The following is a 6,342-nucleotide window of genomic DNA, read 5'->3' on the forward strand; positions in this document are numbered from 1 at the left end:
GTTAAAATGCCTCAGGCAACAAACCAGCAGCGTAAGAAGCATCAGGAACCCTGCTGTCTGTCCATCAGGTGAAAGCTCATGACGTGTTTATCTGTGATATATACATACACTTATATTTGATGTTATTTCACTTCCATACAATTTAAGATGGCAATAATATAGAAAAGAAGTTTATTAAAGAAATGTGTTACCTTTCAGAGAAATATCCACTGTTCTATATCAACACTTTCCTTGCCATTCTGCCTACACTTGGCAAGAGTAACCTAGCTTGATCAAGTAAATGAAAGGTAGATCATTGCAAGCAAATAAGGAAAGGTCAATAATTATATATTCACATTTTTAGTGAATTCTAAACAATCTATTTACAGTATTTACACTCGAAGTCTTTCTAAAATTCTATATTTGAAAGATAGACTTCTGTATTTTCATTTCAGTTCTATCTTTATTTAAATGGCATGAAAGAAACGTTGTCTCTTTGATTCTAGGAAAGATATGCATGGGATTGTAAAAGGGACTGTATTGAAGAAGCAATAGCAGGATGTGAATGAAAGCCCCATAGGCTTATGTCTGTTTGCCAGAAATTTAACAACTGTTTCAATTGCTGTGACCTTTCAAATCCTATTTTGAATCCTCCCAAATTCTCCATTCCCAGCTTCCAGTAGAAAAGGAGGCCAACTATTTTATGAAAGAAATAAACAGAAGAGAATCTCTTAAACACAAAGTATTACTGAGGACCCAGAACTGAAAAAAGAACTTCAAATATATCAGAATTATGCTGACAATATCATGGGCTTTCCCAGAACAAAAAAAATCTTGCAACGTCTGAATACATTAGGGCAATGTATTTTATATAGAAATCAGAGATAATATTGTATGAACTACAGCAAGAACAAGAGAAAACATTCGCCTTTTGTGCTCAAAGATGTGATCACCTTTGAAAAAGAAATGAGAAACCTCAAATATATTGATAAGCAACAATACTGAATACCGGTGCATGAAATAAAGCCAACCCCCAAAAGAAGATCCTGGTGCTATTTTAACCACACAGAAGACATGCTTGATTGCTAAGCTGAACATGTTGGAAAACTACAAATCTGCAAATGAAAACCGCTGAAACATAATTATTCAGCATAAAAGGAGATGCCAGAATCCAAACCTGAAAAATAACATTACACTATTGAAAGAGAGAAATATAGTTAATATTTATGTTCACTACAACATTCAGTGTTTTAAAATCATATTAGCAAAGCTTGGTGGACACTTTGCAATAGAACTCTACAGAGAACAGGCTCCAGACTATGAAATAATGACAGCTCTACTAAATTCACTCACAGATGCACAGAGTTAACGGCAACACAGAGTTAAAGGGTAAAACACATCAGCCTCAAACTTCAGTTGGCTGCTTCTCTTAAAGGCTATTGGTACCTACTGTATCTTCTTCCACTACCAAAACACTTGCCAGAAAGCGGGCAACCAAAGCTGGATAAACGCAACCAGACCGACAAAGTACTCTGTGACAAAAGCAGTCAGTTACAGTACAACCCATACGTAGGCAAATCCTCAAGCCAGAAGTGAGGTACAGCCTGTGCTCCTTATCAGCAGCGAAAACATCTTTGCCAGACAGAGGAAAGGTTTATGAGTTGTTTCTACCTTCTGTCACACTGCCACTTTAAAGTGAGAAAAACTCTTCTCAAACTAAAAGCAATGCTATAGTACTGAACATAAACCCAACTAAAAGGCACTGAGCTGTGGCAAGAGGAAGTTAGCATGGCACCTTTTCTGTGCACTTCAGTGAAGAACGGGAATTGGGATGCAGTTGCAATCGAATTGCAGTAGTTTTTTATGCAAAAAATGCTACTCGCATCTCATATTGCACATTTAGATTTATTCTCACCTAAACGCATTTTGTAGTGAAGTTAGTACTTTTAAATATGTAAGAAAAATCTGGTTTTAATGTTCTCTAATGTTTCCCAGCGACATTTTTTCCTTCTCTGATGCTTTTTTCCTTAACAATATTGGTCACCGCTGATTACAAAAAAGAATGCAGTAACTGCTATAGGTTTTAGAAATCTAGTGTACTGCCAATCCCAGATTCCCCTCCTCATGTTTTGTGCTGACTTTAGCAGTTACCAGTTTGTTTTCTCCCACTGTTACTCTTTCCAACTATAAAATCATGTGTTTTATTTAAAACAACCTAAACCAACACTTGGTTAAGTCCAAAGTTTAGGATTCCATCTTTGTCTCCAATCAAAAAGCCCCAACTGCAAAGATCCATCACAACAACCAAGAGCAAAACAACTTCAAGAACTCATTGTGTTCTTTTACTGAAAGCTTTAAAAAAAAGCTGTGGTGATTTTCAGTGCTGCCTCCTTTCCTACAGATTCTTGAACAAAGCAGAAATAGTATTAAATTCCTGTGGATGTGTTACGTGACTCACAAGGATAACATCTAAAGCTGTGCTTTTGGGATCAATTCAATAATGGGCCCTATTTCAACAGAACCCTTCTCTAAATAGTGTAGTACAACAGGAGGCACAATGAAACATCTATTAGCAACAAGAGAGAAAACTACTGAGCACTGAAGTGATACTTTTACTTGCCAGTCCAGTTGAAGATGTAAGATCAATAAGTACACAGATGTTGTAAAGTATGATCAATAAGTATACAGAGAAGTTAGGCTGGTAAGATTATCACATTGGAAAAGACAACCAGAGACTAAATGAAAATTGCTCACCGGTGTTGTAGGCACACAAGAAAGTCCACAAGGAACAATCTCCAGAGACCCTTCCTCAGTGGCAGTCAGCCCTTAAATGGGTCTAGGAGAGGTGCAGCCAGGCTCCACCCCATTCGATCACACAGGTGAATTGCCTTCACCTGAGCTCCCAAGGCTGACCCAGTGCTCACCTCAGGTGGTCAATCAGAGGTTCAGGCTGTGATTCAGCAGTTCCCATATAGAAGAACAGAGTGGAAGACAATAATACCACAACAGTCTTAATGATCTTGATTGGACACCTAAAGCTTGGCCAGTGACACAAAGGAGATCTCCTCACTGCCTTGGTTGGCACAGCTTACTAAGAATACATAGAAGATAAACCATCACTTATCCTACTGCAGGTACTCGATACCGCCAGCACAGTCATCACAATTTCAAGCGTATCGCTCAGATTAACATACGGCCAGTATGTGACTGATGGATGCCTTCTGTAAAAGCACTGAAATCTGGAAAACTGAAAAAAAGTATGGATGTGAAAAGAAACATGGAACAGCAAAGCATCCTAACAACTTCAGGAGAAAAAATGGAGCTGAAGTGACAGACGGTCCCTATAAGAACACGATATACACCTTAGCAAGGAAGAAAAACCCACCCTCTGTGTAATTTTAGGCATTTTTAAGAAAAATCCTGACTTCTTTCTGATATTGGATAAGTCATGCAGAAGATGTGGACTTTCCAAAATTTGTATGTGATATTTCTTAAAAAAGTTTATAACTGTAGAACAAAGAAAAAAACTTGATGTTTTGCAGGAAACATTACATCATTCATTTAATAATGTTCAACAGAACATCAATATATAGAATAAGATACACTGCTACCTAACCATAATTAATCATCTCAAGACAGACTGTATAAAATTCTCTCAGATTATTCTGAAATAATGGACCCTATTTCAACAGAACCCTTCTCTAAATAGTTAGTACAACAGGAGGCACAATGAAACATCTATTAGCAACGAGATAAAACTACTGAGCACTGAAGTGATACTTTTACTTGCCAGTCCAGTTTGAAGATGTAAGATCAATAAGTACACAGATGTTGTAGAGTATGATCAATAAGTATACAGAGAAGTTAGGCTGGTAAGATTATCACATTGGAAAAGCTAATCCAGAGAAGTTAGGCTTCAAAATAAAAGAGAAATGGAGACTCGCTACAAATAACATTCTAAAGTTCTTTTGGGAAGATTTCCAGATTTAATTTTAGTAGGAACTAAAAAAAAAAGAAGAAAAAAGAAAGAAGAAAATTACAACACCGTGCGTGTGCTCCATATGCAAAGTTCCACAAAACCCCAAATGCTCACAGCACATAACAACACGGCCCCATCACTGGGGGCTTTTTGGCACAAATTACAGAAAGAGTGTGACAGCTTCAGAAAGGAGAAAGCTGCAGTGCTATCCACTCACACAGTTTCTGTCTTTATGGTCATAATTTCCTCTGTGTTTACTCCGACCCCAGAAACAACAAAGCTTGTACTGCATGGCTGCTGTATATGTTGTCTCCTGGTTTTAACTTGGCAACCCCTCACCAGCCAGTCAGCACTGTGAGCAATCCCGATGGAGATCTAGTTAAGGAGAGCTCAGAGCCAGCTGCACTCAGACAGCCAATGATGCTGGCATGCAAACATTTTCTTTAATCTTGTTTAGAATACATGGAATAAGAGAAGAGATACATACATCAGGAAAATAGATCCATTTGAAGCAGACCTTAATTTTATTTATTTATTTTTTTTTTTGAGAAGCTTATTTTAGTGCTGTTTCCAATGACATTTCATAATCAAGAATGCTATATCCCCTTCTGAACCACTTCCAAATTCCTTGGGGTTTGCTAACTATTAATAGAAAAAAGATGCTGGTTCAGTCTGGAGAAAAGGCAGCTCAGGGAAATCCTTAGAGCAGCCTTGCTATATCCAGGAGAACACAAAGCACAGCTCGTCAACGAGGTGAACTTCAGAAGTGTGACAGACAAACTCAATGAGGACAATGGGGCATGGGAGAAAGAGAAGCTGGGTAAAATCTGTGAATGCCTTTTGAGACCAGGTGGACAAAAACCTGGTCTGATCTCCTGAGGTCGCCTCAGACGTGAATTGCTCCATAATTTTATGATTTCTACCACATCCAGATGTACACTCATACAGTAAGTTAAGAAGTTAATTTAAGCAATATCATCAATCAAAGCAGTTGCCTAAAATAAATCATTCTTCCCCTTACTATGATAAGCTAGCTCACACCTAGCATTAAATCGGCTCATTGAAGGGTGTTCATGTATTACCTTCAGCTGTTAGGCAGATAGAAGAAACCACACCGTACTGAAACCACTGATACTTAAAGAATCCAACTTTGGGGACAAAAAGCTATAGTTCTAATTCTTTACAAAATTTCCTCTTAATGTGGCAACAGATTAAAAACCTCAGGTAACTAAAATTCAGAAACTATACTAATACAGCAGTTCAGAAGTGTAGCTGCCTTAACTCACGGGATCCATTATATTCACAGAAGTGAGATCAGTGTTTGAAAAGAATGTCTTCTGAGGCAGAAATAGAAAACAACCACTTATTTCAACTGTATCAAATATCTTAAAAGCCTACTTCCAACACTGCTTGTCATCTAATAGGTAATAGAGATGTTAGAAAAACCTGCCATAACCACTATAAACAAGCCTGATGCCAACCTAAATTCCAACCCCTCTGTTTCACTGATGATTTCCTTGAAGAATTTCCGCTGGCTAGCTTCAGCAAAGGGAGAGGGAAAGCTGTGTCCCTCTGCAAATGACAAGCTCTGAGGACAAGGTCAGCCTGCATTTCATGAAGAATCCACACCAAAGGCTCCAGACTTCCACAGTCATCTCACATGTTTTATGGAGTAACAGTGGAGGCAGTTTGCCATACGACAGAAGAGCTAAAAATGATTTTATTCATTGCAGCTTAATGTTTGTCTCTTCACTTTTCAAAGGAGATAAATCTGCTTTATAACTTCTTAATGGACAAATGCATGCATGTTGCACAGCTCACTCATGTCATGAGTCGCAATGCATTTGGGGTTGATAGGCAGAACTGTACTTAGACACGAAGCAGAGTGAATAATTCACATGAAGACAGTAAATATTAGATCCTGCAGGATACTACTTTTAAAAGATTAAAGACCAATTAGCAGCAGATGTCTGAAATAATTTACAAGACCACTCTAGCAAAAAATGCATTGGTGACATAACTCGAAAAGCCCAACTTGGAGGATTTACTAGATAGAACTCAGCCGCATCCGAAGCAGATGCATTAAACCAGAGTTTTGCTTGAGCAATGGTTGGCCAGATCCCCCATACTGGCCACTAGCAGGCAGCCTTGTGTCCCTGCTCAGCAGGCTTTCAGGAGATGCCTGAGCTCAGCATCAGCAGGTGATCCTGAGCCAATGGTCAGAAGCATAATTAGTAGCATTTAAACATGTAAAGAAGTGAATGCCATCGCTTTGTAAGTACACCATCATTCATAAAGACTTTTACCTGGCACCACATCCTTTTCTGTCATCCGCTGTTCCACTGTTTGACCTGCTCTATATACAAATCAATGTTTTTAACACA

At 38.4% G+C, this 6,342-nt stretch overlaps 1 protein-coding gene across 1 annotated transcript in view; it reads right to left on the reverse strand.

Moving 5' to 3' along the window:
- The window catches only part of CENPP (centromere protein P), a 128,261-nt gene that overhangs the window by 21,128 nt on the left and 100,791 nt on the right, over positions 1–6,342 (reverse strand). The window lies entirely within an intron of this gene.

Source organism: Phasianus colchicus, chromosome 11 (genome assembly GCF_987193195.1).
Source record: "Phasianus colchicus chromosome 11, bPhaCol1.hap1.1, whole genome shotgun sequence".
Lineage (NCBI taxonomy): Eukaryota > Metazoa > Chordata > Aves > Galliformes > Phasianidae > Phasianus > Phasianus colchicus.